The sequence below is a fragment of the Clytia hemisphaerica genome, unplaced genomic scaffold (genome assembly GCF_902728285.1).
Source record: "Clytia hemisphaerica strain Z4C2 unplaced genomic scaffold, Clytia hemisphaerica genome assembly, whole genome shotgun sequence".
Classification (NCBI taxonomy): domain Eukaryota; kingdom Metazoa; phylum Cnidaria; class Hydrozoa; order Leptothecata; family Clytiidae; genus Clytia; species Clytia hemisphaerica.
The window spans coordinates 119415-130766 of NW_027104475.1; the positions used below are offsets into that span (position 1 = coordinate 119415).

At 48.1% G+C, this 11352-nt stretch overlaps 1 long non-coding RNA gene across 1 annotated transcript; it reads left to right on the forward strand.

The window, feature by feature from the left end:
* The first annotated feature begins 1048 nt into the window (after positions 1-1048).
* On the forward strand, positions 1049-1835 carry LOC136821407 (uncharacterized). Its single transcript, XR_010848731.1, has 2 exons — positions 1049-1083; positions 1274-1835. It is a non-coding gene; the product is annotated as an uncharacterized lncRNA (long non-coding RNA).
* The last annotated feature ends 9517 nt before the right edge of the window (positions 1836-11352 follow it).

Here is an 11352-nt window from a genome sequence, read left to right on the forward strand (position 1 = left end):
GGCAAATTTTACTCCCTACATAATTAATCAAGTGCAAAGGCGTTTTGTAGAAGGAATGAAGAACAATTTAATTGAGATTTTCATGAAATGAAAATAGTATAATGCTTTGGCAGCTACCTTTGTTTCGTTTGAGTATTTTGAACTTATAGCGATTCACTGTTTTGGGCCTCTCAGCGCTTGCGACGCTGCAATTAAGCCTGTATTTTACATTATAGATAGCATAAAATTATTGGGAATTTCGCAAATCAGCCGTAAATAATTTTCATAGTCAGTAAGTGTGACGAGATTTACATACAGAACGAATCAGGAATGTATAAAAAAAGAAATCGCTTTGATATTTCATGAATACACGTTTTTTTATAAGAATATCCAAAAATTTGAAGCCTTTGGATATTCTTAACTTTTTGAGTTTTAAGCACAAAAATGTTCTTAACATGTTCTTATTTTCCCCCATTTTATGAGTATTTATGTCCATTTTCCCAAGAAATCGGGTGTTTTTGAGTCCCCAAAGCCTTAAAATGTTCTCAACTTGTTCTTAACATTTTGGCCATTTAAGCCTTATGCTCTTATATAGTTTGTTCTTATAAAAAACATGTAGTATTAAGTTTTTGCGTTAACTAACCCTCGTAAGCCTGGGGCAATGGTGTGTATGAAGAGCTCATAAAACAGTTGAATTAATTAAACTTGTTAAAATTAAACTCGAATGCTTTAACTTGATGGAAGAAAATAACGATTCGTAATTTCTCTTTTTTGGCGATATTTCAAAGGCTGAAAAATTAATTTCGGCGGTTTCATCAAGAACAATTACAATTAACTGTTTGAACTGACCAACACCATTCCCTTTGGGACCCTGTGTTAACACATTTATAATTGTGGAGAAATCACGATATTTTCAATCGCAGTCAATTAAGTCTCGCATCAATAAGATAAAAATGTTGATAAAGAGATTTTAATTGGCAGAAATTAAAAGAGGGAAAGAAAAGCCCTTGACTTGTCACGAAATCTTGTAATATGCTTTCATACGAACTTTACAGTAAGCCAAGAGTGAAAACCAAATTAAGAAGTAAAGACTGCAATGATCATGTAGGTAATCATTCGTTCAAGTTATTTTGGAATAACCTGTCGTTATTTCTTTCTTGCTATTATGTTTTTTTTTGTAATCTTCAAGTCATTTGGATTATTTTTAATTTGAAATAAAGATAAATGGGTAATTAATCTGTTTGATAATCCTGTTTAAGAAGTAGAGTATATTTCTATCATTTTCTCTCTACAGAAAGTCGAAAAACGTATCGCGAGCTCGGCGGAGGGAGCCGAAATATCAATTCTCTGCAATGTCAAAGACGTGTGGAGAAAACTTATCACAAAATGAACATCGTCTCGTCAGAAGACCGAGAAATAATTCGTATTAAGAAAAAGAAGTGAAGATGGTTGTTTGACAACACCACCAAAGAAACAGATCAGACGGAGAATAGGAGAGCACTCGGGAAAAGAAGCACGATACACAACTGAAGAAGTAATTGTTCGACTTCTTTTGTTAGTTAGTTCATCCTTTTTTATACGAATACAATTTCTTGAACCGTAACCTAAATCTTATCTCTTAAATTCGAATAGTGCTTTACTTTACGGGTGCTTTACAATGTCAAATTTTGTCAGAAATATCCCCCAACCCTATAAGCTCCTTCTATACCACATCAATTCTTGTCATTTAAAAAAAATTATATATATTATGAATTATTTATTATCTTATTATTAATTTAAGTCATTTTATGTAAATAAGGCATACTTTAGATTTTTAGAACACGAATTATGAGTAAATAGATATAACTATGAATTTATTTAACATTGACTTTAATTTTTAAAGAAGAAAATCATCCATAAATATTTAATAATTCAATATCTTATCAAATCTTATCTCTCGCCTAATTTCATTAAAATGGCAGTAATGTCGGTTGATGAAAACTTTTTCAATGAAATGAGACGGATCATTTTTTTTTACCCAGATATATATTATCTATAACGAAAAGTTGATTATTTCAGCCTGGTTTAGATATCTGCATCTTTTCGAAAATACGTAAATAATAAATTGTTAAACTTTCCTTTTATTAAAAAAGTTTCGTAATTTCTTTTACAAAAAAGGTTCGCCTTTTCTCAATTTTGAATATAACATTTCCATGTACAAGAAAATAAGTAAAAGTGGTAAAAGTGAATCTTCACTGCGTGGAGAAAGTCTTATATTTTCACTTCGGAGAAAAGTGGTACTTTTCGTGGCTAAAAATGTAATCATTTTGTACATCGAAAAGTTAATCATGTCGATATTTAGAAAATTTAGGCTTTTCGAGAAACAGTGAAGATTCACTGTTACTTGTTTTCGCACAGAAGAAAATTCAATGATCTCAAAACAAGAAAATTAAGAGAAAAGTTAACTTTTCGTCATATATCTTGCGTTAGAGAAGACAACTTTTCATGCAGTGAAACGCGTTGACTCAAACTTCCTTTCCGGGCCTTCTGAAGCCTAGCCAGGCCTTAGAACACCCCCTAACCACTCATTTTTGCTATGCTTTCACCGCGTTTACCCTGCCAAGCCAAACGCGGTGACTCAAACTTCCTTTCCGGGCCTTCTGAAGCCTAGCCAGGCCTTAGAACACCCCCTAACCACTCATTTTTGCTATGCTTTCACCGCGTTTACCCTGCCAAGCCAAACGCGGTGACTCAAACTTCCTTTCCGGGCCTTCTGAAGCCTAGCCAGGCCTTAGAACACCCCTAACCACTCATTTTTGCTATGCTTTCACCGCGTTTACCCTGCCAAGCCAAACGCGGTGACTCAAACTTCCTTTCCGGGCCTTCTGAAGCCTAGCCAGGCCTTAGAACACCCCCTAACCACTCATTTTTGCTATGCTTTCACCGCGTTTACCCTGCCAAGCCAAACGCGGTGACTCAAACTTCCTTTCCGGGCCTTCTGAAGCCTAGCCAGGCCTTAAAAACACCCCCTAACCACTCATTTTTGCTATGCTTTCACCGCGTTTACCCTGCCAAGCCAAACGCGGTGACTCAAACTTCCTTTCCGGGCCTTCTGAAGCCTAGCCAGGCCTTAGAACACCCCCTAACCACCTATTTTTGCTATGCTTTCACCGCGTTTACCCTGCCAAGCCAAACGCGGTGACTCAAACTTCCTTTCCGGGCCTTCTGAAGCCTAGCCAGGCCTTAGAACACCCCCTAACCACTCATTTTTGCTATGCTTTCACCGCGTTTACCCTGCCAAGCCAAACGCGGTGACTCAAACTTCCTTTCCGGGCCTTCTGAAGCCTAGCCAGGCCTTAGAACACCCCCTAACCACTCATTTTTGCTATGCTTTCACCGCGTTTACCCTGCCAAGCCAAACGCGGTGACTCAAACTTCCTTTCCGGGCCTTCTGAAGCCTAGCCAGGCCTTAGAAAACCCCCTAACCACTCATTTTTGCTATGCTTTCACCGCGTTTACCCTGCCAAGCCAAACGCGGTGACTCAAACTTCCTTTCCGGGCCTTCTGAAGCCTAGCCAGGCCTTAGAACACCCCCTAACCACTCATTTTTGCTATGCTTTCACCGCGTTTACCCTGCCAAGCCAAACGCGGTGACTCAAACTTCCTTTCCGGGCCTTCTGAAGCCTAGCCAGGCCTTAGAACACCCCCTAACCACTCATTTTTGCTATGCTTTCACCGCGTTTACCCTGCCAAGCCAAACGCGGTGACTCAAACTTCCTTTCCGGGCCTTCTGAAGCCTAGCCAGGCCTTAGAACACCCCTAACCACTCATTTTTGCTATGCTTTCACCGCGTTTACCCTGCCAAGCCAAACGCGGTGACTCAAACTTCCTTTCCGGGCCTTCTGAAGCCTAGCCAGGCCTTAAAACACCCCCTAACCACTCATTTTTGCTATGCTTTCACCGCGTTTACCCTGCCAAGCCAAACGCGGTGACTCAAACTTCCTTTCCGGGCCTTCTGAAGCCTAGCCAGGCCTTAGAACACCCCCTAACCACTCATTTTTGCTATGCTTTCACCGCGTTTACCCTGCCAAGCCAAACGCGGTGACTCAAACTTCCTTTCCGGGCCTTCTGAAGCCTAGCCAGGCCTTAGAACACCCCTAACCACTCATTTTTGCTAGCTTTCACTTTCACCGCGTTTACCCTGCCAAGCCAAACGCGGTGACTCAAACTTCCTTTCCGGGCCTTCTGAAGCCTAGCCAGGCCTTAGAACACCCCCTAACCACTCATTTTTGCTATGCTTTCACCGCGTTTACCCTGCCAAGCCAAACGCGGTGACTCAAACTTCCTTTCCGGGCCTTCTGAAGCCTAGCCAGGCCTTAGAACACCCCCTAACCACTCATTTTTGCTATGCTTTCACCGCGTTTACCCTGCCAAGCCAAACGCGGTGACTCAAACTTCCTTTCCGGGCCTTCTGAAGCCTAGCCAGGCCTTAGAACACCCCCTAACCACTCATTTTTGCTATGCTTTCACCGCGTTTACCCTGCCAAGCCAAACGCGGTGACTCAAACTTCCTTTCCGGGCCTTCTGAAGCCTAGCCAGGCCTTAGAACACCCCCTAACCACTCATTTTTGCTATGCTTTCACCGCGTTTACCCTGCCAAGCCAAACGCGGTGACTCAAACTTCCTTTCCGGGCCTTCTGAAGCCTAGCCAGGCCTTAGAACACCCCCTAACCACTCATTTTTGCTATGCTTTCACCGCGTTTACCCTGCCAAGCCAAACGCGGTGACTCAAACTTCCTTTCCGGGCCTTCTGAAGCCTAGCCAGGCCTTAGAACACCCCCTAACCACTCATTTTTGCTATGCTTTCACCGCGTTTACCCTGCCAAGCCAAACGCGGTGACTCAAACTTCCTTTCCGGGCCTTCTGAAGCCTAGCCAGGCCTTAGAACACCCCCTAACCACTCATTTTTGCTATGCTTTCACCGCGTTTACCCTGCCAAGCCAAACGCGGTGACTCAAACTTCCTTTCCGGGCCTTCTGAAGCCTAGCCAGGCCTTAGAACACCCCCTAACCACTCATTTTTGCTATGCTTTCACCGCGTTTACCCTGCCAAGCCAAACGCGGTGACTCAAACTTCCTTTCCGGGCCTTCTGAAGCCTAGCCAGGCCTTAGAACACCCCCTAACCACTCATTTTTGCTATGCTTTCACCGCGTTTACCCTGCCAAGCCAAACGCGGTGACTCAAACTTCCTTTCCGGGCCTTCTGAAGCCTAGCCAGGCCTTAGAACACCCCCTAACCACTCATTTTTGCTATGCTTTCACCGCGTTTACCCTGCCAAGCCAAACGCGGTGACTCAAACTTCCTTTCCGGGCCTTCTGAAGCCTAGCCAGGCCTTAGAACACCCCCTAACCACTCATTTTTGCTATGCTTTCACCGCGTTTACCCTGCCAAGCCAAACGCGGTGACTCAAACTTCCTTTCCGGGCCTTCTGAAGCCTAGCCAGGCCTTAGAACACCCCCTAACCACTCATTTTTGCTATGCTTTCACCGCGTTTACCCTGCCAAGCCAAACGCGGTGACTCAAACTTCCTTTCCGGGCCTTCTGAAGCCTAGCCAGGCCTTAGAACACCCCCTAACCACTCATTTTTGCTATGCTTTCACCGCGTTTACCCTGCCAAGCCAAACGCGGTGACTCAAACTTCCTTTCCGGGCCTTCTGAAGCCTAGCCAGGCCTTAGAACACCCCCTAACCACTCATTTTTGCTATGCTTTCACCGCGTTTACCCTGCCAAGCCAAACGCGGTGACTCAAACTTCCTTTCCGGGCCTTCTGAAGCCTAGCCAGGCCTTAAAACACCCCCTAACCACTCATTTTTGCTATGCTTTCACCGCGTTTACCCTGCCAAGCCAAACGCGGTGACTCAAACTTCCTTTCCGGGCCTTCTGAAGCCTAGCCAGGCCTTAGAACACCCCCTAACCACTCATTTTTGCTATGCTTTCACCGCGTTTACCCTGCCAAGCCAAACGCGGTGACTCAAACTTCCTTTCCGGGCCTTCTGAAGCCTAGCCAGGCCTTAGAACACCCCCTAACCACTCATTTTTGCTATGCTTTCACCGCGTTTACCCTGCCAAGCCAAACGCGGTGACTCAAACTTCCTTTCCGGGCCTTCTGAAGCCTAGCCAGGCCTTAGAACACCCCCTAACCACTCATTTTTGCTATGCTTTCACCGCGTTTACCCTGCCAAGCCAAACGCGGTGACTCAAACTTCCTTTCCGGGCCTTCTGAAGCCTAGCCAGGCCTTAGAAACACCCCCTAACCACTCATTTTTGCTATGCTTTCACCGCGTTTACCCTGCCAAGCCAAACGCGGTGACTCAAACTTCCTTTCCGGGCCTTCTGAAGCCTAGCCAGGCCTTAGAACACCCCCTAACCACTCATTTTTGCTATGCTTTCACCGCGTTTACCCTGCCAAGCCAAACGCGGTGACTCAAACTTCCTTTCCGGGCCTTCTGAAGCCTAGCCAGGCCTTAGAACAACCCCTAACCACTCATTTTTGCTATGCTTTCACCGCGTTTACCCTGCCAAGCCAAACGCGGTGACTCAAACTTCCTTTCCGGGCCTTCTGAAGCCTAGCCAGGCCTTAGAACACCCCCTAACCACTCATTTTTGCTATGCTTTCACCGCGTTTACCCTGCCAAGCCAAACGCGGTGACTCAAACTTCCTTTCCGGGCCTTCTGAAGCCTAGCCAGGCCTTAGAACACCCCCTAACCACTCATTTTTGCTATGCTTTCACCGCGTTTACCCTGCCAAGCCAAACGCGGTGACTCAAACTTCCTTTCCGGGCCTTCTGAAGCCTAGCCAGGCCTTAGAACACCCCTAACCACTCATTTTTGCTATGCTTTCACCGCGTTTACCCTGCCAAGCCAAACGCGGTGACTCAAACTTCCTTTCCGGGCCTTCTGAAGCCTAGCCAGGCCTTAGAACACCCCCTAACCACTCATTTTTGCTATGCTTTCACCGCGTTTACCCTGCCAAGCCAAACGCGGTGACTCAAACTTCCTTTCCGGGCCTTCTGAAGCCTAGCCAGGCCTTAGAACACCCCCTAACCACTCATTTTTGCTATGCTTTCACCGCGTTTACCCTGCCAAGCCAAACGCGGTGACTCAAACTTCCTTTCCGGGCCTTCTGAAGCCTAGCCAGGCCTTAGAACACCCCCTAACCACTCATTTTTGCTATGCTTTCACCGCGTTTACCCTGCCAAGCCAAACGCGGTGACTCAAACTTCCTTTCCGGGCCTTCTGAAGCCTAGCCAGGCCTTAGAACACCCCCTAACCACTCATTTTTGCTATGCTTTCACTTTCACCGCGTTTACCCTGCCAAGCCAAACGCGGTGACTCAAACTTCCTTTCCGGGCCTTCTGAAGCCTAGCCAGGCCTTAGAACACCCCCTAACCACTCATTTTTGCTATGCTTTCACCGCGTTTACCCTGCCAAGCCAAACGCGGTGACTCAAACTTCCTTTCCGGGCCTTCTGAAGCCTAGCCAGGCCTTAGAACACCCCCTAACCACTCATTTTTGCTATGCTTTCACCGCGTTTACCCTGCCAAGCCAAACGCGGTGACTCAAACTTCCTTTCCGGGCCTTCTGAAGCCTAGCCAGGCCTTAGAACACCCCCTAACCACTCATTTTTGCTATGCTTTCACCGCGTTTACCCTGCCAAGCCAAACGCGGTGACTCAAACTTCCTTTCCGGGCCTTCTGAAGCCTAGCCAGGCCTTAGAACACCCCCTAACCACTCATTTTTGCTATGCTTTCACCGCGTTTACCCTGCCAAGCCAAACGCGGTGACTCAAACTTCCTTTCCGGGCCTTCTGAAGCCTAGCCAGGCCTTAGAACACCCCCTAACCACTCATTTTTGCTATGCTTTCACCGCGTTTACCCTGCCAAGCCAAACGCGGTGACTCAAACTTCCTTTCCGGGCCTTCTGAAGCCTAGCCAGGCCTTAGAACACCCCCTAACCACTCATTTTTGCTATGCTTTCACCGCGTTTACCCTGCCAAGCCAAACGCGGTGACTCAAACTTCCTTTCCGGGCCTTCTGAAGCCTAGCCAGGCCTTAGAACACCCCCTAACCACTCATTTTTGCTATGCTTTCACCGCGTTTACCCTGCCAAGCCAAACGCGGTGACTCAAACTTCCTTTCCGGGCCTTCTGAAGCCTAGCCAGGCCTTAGAACACCCCCTAACCACTCATTTTTGCTATGCTTTCACCGCGTTTACCCTGCCAAGCCAAACGCGGTGACTCAAACTTCCTTTCCGGGCCTTCTGAAGCCTAGCCAGGCCTTAGAAACACCCCCTAACCACTCATTTTTGCTATGCTTTCACCGCGTTTACCCTGCCAAGCCAAACGCGGTGACTCAAACTTCCTTTCCGGGCCTTCTGAAGCCTAGCCAGGCCTTAGAACACCCCCTAACCACTCATTTTTGCTATGCTTTCACCGCGTTTACCCTGCCAAGCCAAACGCGGTGACTCAAACTTCCTTTCCGGGCCTTCTGAAGCCTAGCCAGGCCTTAGAACACCCCCTAACCACTCATTTTTGCTATGCTTTCACCGCGTTTACCCTGCCAAGCCAAACGCGGTGACTCAAACTTCCTTTCCGGGCCTTCTGAAGCCTAGCCAGGCCTTAGAACACCCCCTAACCACTCATTTTTGCTATGCTTTCACCGCGTTTACCCTGCCAAGCCAAACGCGGTGACTCAAACTTCCTTTCCGGGCCTTCTGAAGCCTAGCCAGGCCTTAGAACACACCCCCTAACCACTCATTTTTGCTATGCTTTCACCGCGTTTACCCTGCCAAGCCAAACGCGGTGACTCAAACTTCCTTTCCGGGCCTTCTGAAGCCTAGCCAGGCCTTAGAACACCCCCTAACCACTCATTTTTGCTATGCTTTCACCGCGTTTACCCTGCCAAGCCAAACGCGGTGACTCAAACTTCCTTTCCGGGCCTTCTGAAGCCTAGCCAGGCCTTAGAACACCCCCTAACCACTCATTTTTGCTATGCTTTCACCGCGTTTACCCTGCCAAGCCAAACGCGGTGACTCAAACTTCCTTTCCGGGCCTTCTGAAGCCTAGCCAGGCCTTAGAACACCCCCTAACCACTCATTTTTGCTATGCTTTCACCGCGTTTACCCTGCCAAGCCAAACGCGGTGACTCAAACTTCCTTTCCGGGCCTTCTGAAGCCTAGCCAGGCCTTAGAACACCCCCTAACCACTCATTTTTGCTATGCTTTCACCGCGTTTACCCTGCCAAGCCAAACGCGGTGACTCAAACTTCCTTTCCGGGCCTTCTGAAGCCTAGCCAGGCCTTAGAACACCCCCTAACCACTCATTTTTGCTATGCTTTCACCGCGTTTACCCTGCCAAGCCAAACGCGGTGACTCAAACTTCCTTTCCGGGCCTTCTGAAGCCTAGCCAGGCCTTAGAACACCCCCTAACCACTCATTTTTGCTATGCTTTCACCGCGTTTACCCTGCCAAGCCAAACGCGGTGACTCAAACTTCCTTTCCGGGCCTTCTGAAGCCTAGCCAGGCCTTAGAACACCCCCTAACCACTCATTTTTGCTATGCTTTCACCGCGTTTACCCTGCCAAGCCAAACGCGGTGACTCAAACTTCCTTTCCGGGCCTTCTGAAGCCTAGCCAGGCCTTAGAACACCCCCTAACCACTCATTTTTGCTATGCTTTCACCGCGTTTACCCTGCCAAGCCAAACGCGGTGACTCAAACTTCCTTTCCGGGCCTTCTGAAGCCTAGCCAGGCCTTAGAACACCCCCTAACCACTCATTTTTGCTATGCTTTCACCGCGTTTACCCTGCCAAGCCAAACGCGGTGACTCAAACTTCCTTTCCGGGCCTTCTGAAGCCTAGCCAGGCCTTAGAACACCCCCTAACCACTCATTTTTGCTATGCTTTCACCGCGTTTACCCTGCCAAGCCAAACGCGGTGACTCAAACTTCCTTTCCGGGCCTTCTGAAGCCTAGCCAGGCCTTAGAACACCCCCTAACCACTCATTTTTGCTATGCTTTCACCGCGTTTACCCTGCCAAGCCAAACGCGGTGACTCAAACTTCCTTTCCGGGCCTTCTGAAGCCTAGCCAGGCCTTAGAACACCCCCTAACCACTCATTTTTGCTATGCTTTCACCGCGTTTACCCTGCCAAGCCAAACGCGGTGACTCAAACTTCCTTTCCGGGCCTTCTGAAGCCTAGCCAGGCCTTAGAACACCCCCTAACCACTCATTTTTGCTATGCTTTCACCGCGTTTACCCTGCCAAGCCAAACGCGGTGACTCAAACTTCCTTTCCGGGCCTTCTGAAGCCTAGCCAGGCCTTAGAACACCCCCTAACCACTCATTTTTGCTATGCTTTCACCGCGTTTACCCTGCCAAGCCAAACGCGGTGACTCAAACTTCCTTTCCGGGCCTTCTGAAGCCTAGCCAGGCCTTAGAACACCCCCTAACCACTCATTTTTGCTATGCTTTCACCGCGTTTACCCTGCCAAGCCAAACGCGGTGACTCAAACTTCCTTTCCGGGCCTTCTGAAGCCTAGCCAGGCCTTAGAACACCCCCTAACCACTCATTTTTGCTATGCTTTCACCGCGTTTACCCTGCCAAGCCAAACGCGGTGACTCAAACTTCCTTTCCGGGCCTTCTGAAGCCTAGCCAGGCCTTAGAACACCCCCTAACCACTCATTTTTGCTATGCTTTCACCGCGTTTACCCTGCCAAGCCAAACGCGGTGACTCAAACTTCCTTTCCGGGCCTTCTGAAGCCTAGCCAGGCCTTAGAACACCCCCTAACCACTCATTTTTGCTATGCTTTCACCGCGTTTACCCTGCCAAGCCAAACGCGGTGACTCAAACTTCCTTTCCGGGCCTTCTGAAGCCTAGCCAGGCCTTAGAACACCCCCTAACCACTCATTTTTGCTATGCTTTCACCGCGTTTACCCTGCCAAGCCAAACGCGGTGACTCAAACTTCCTTTCCGGGCCTTCTGAAGCCTAGCCAGGCCTTAGAACACCCCCTAACCACTCATTTTTGCTATGCTTTCACCGCGTTTACCCTGCCAAGCCAAACGCGGTGACTCAAACTTCCTTTCCGGGCCTTCTGAAGCCTAGCCAGGCCTTAGAACACCCCCTAACCACTCATTTTTGCTATGCTTTCACCGCGTTTACCCTGCCAAGCCAAACGCGGTGACTCAAACTTCCTTTCCGGGCCTTCTGAAGCCTAGCCAGGCCTTAGAACACCCCCTAACCACTCATTTTTGCTATGCTTTCACCGCGTTTACCCTGCCAAGCCAAACGCGGTGACTCAAACTTCCTTTCCGGGCCTTCTGAAGCCTAGCCAGGCCTTA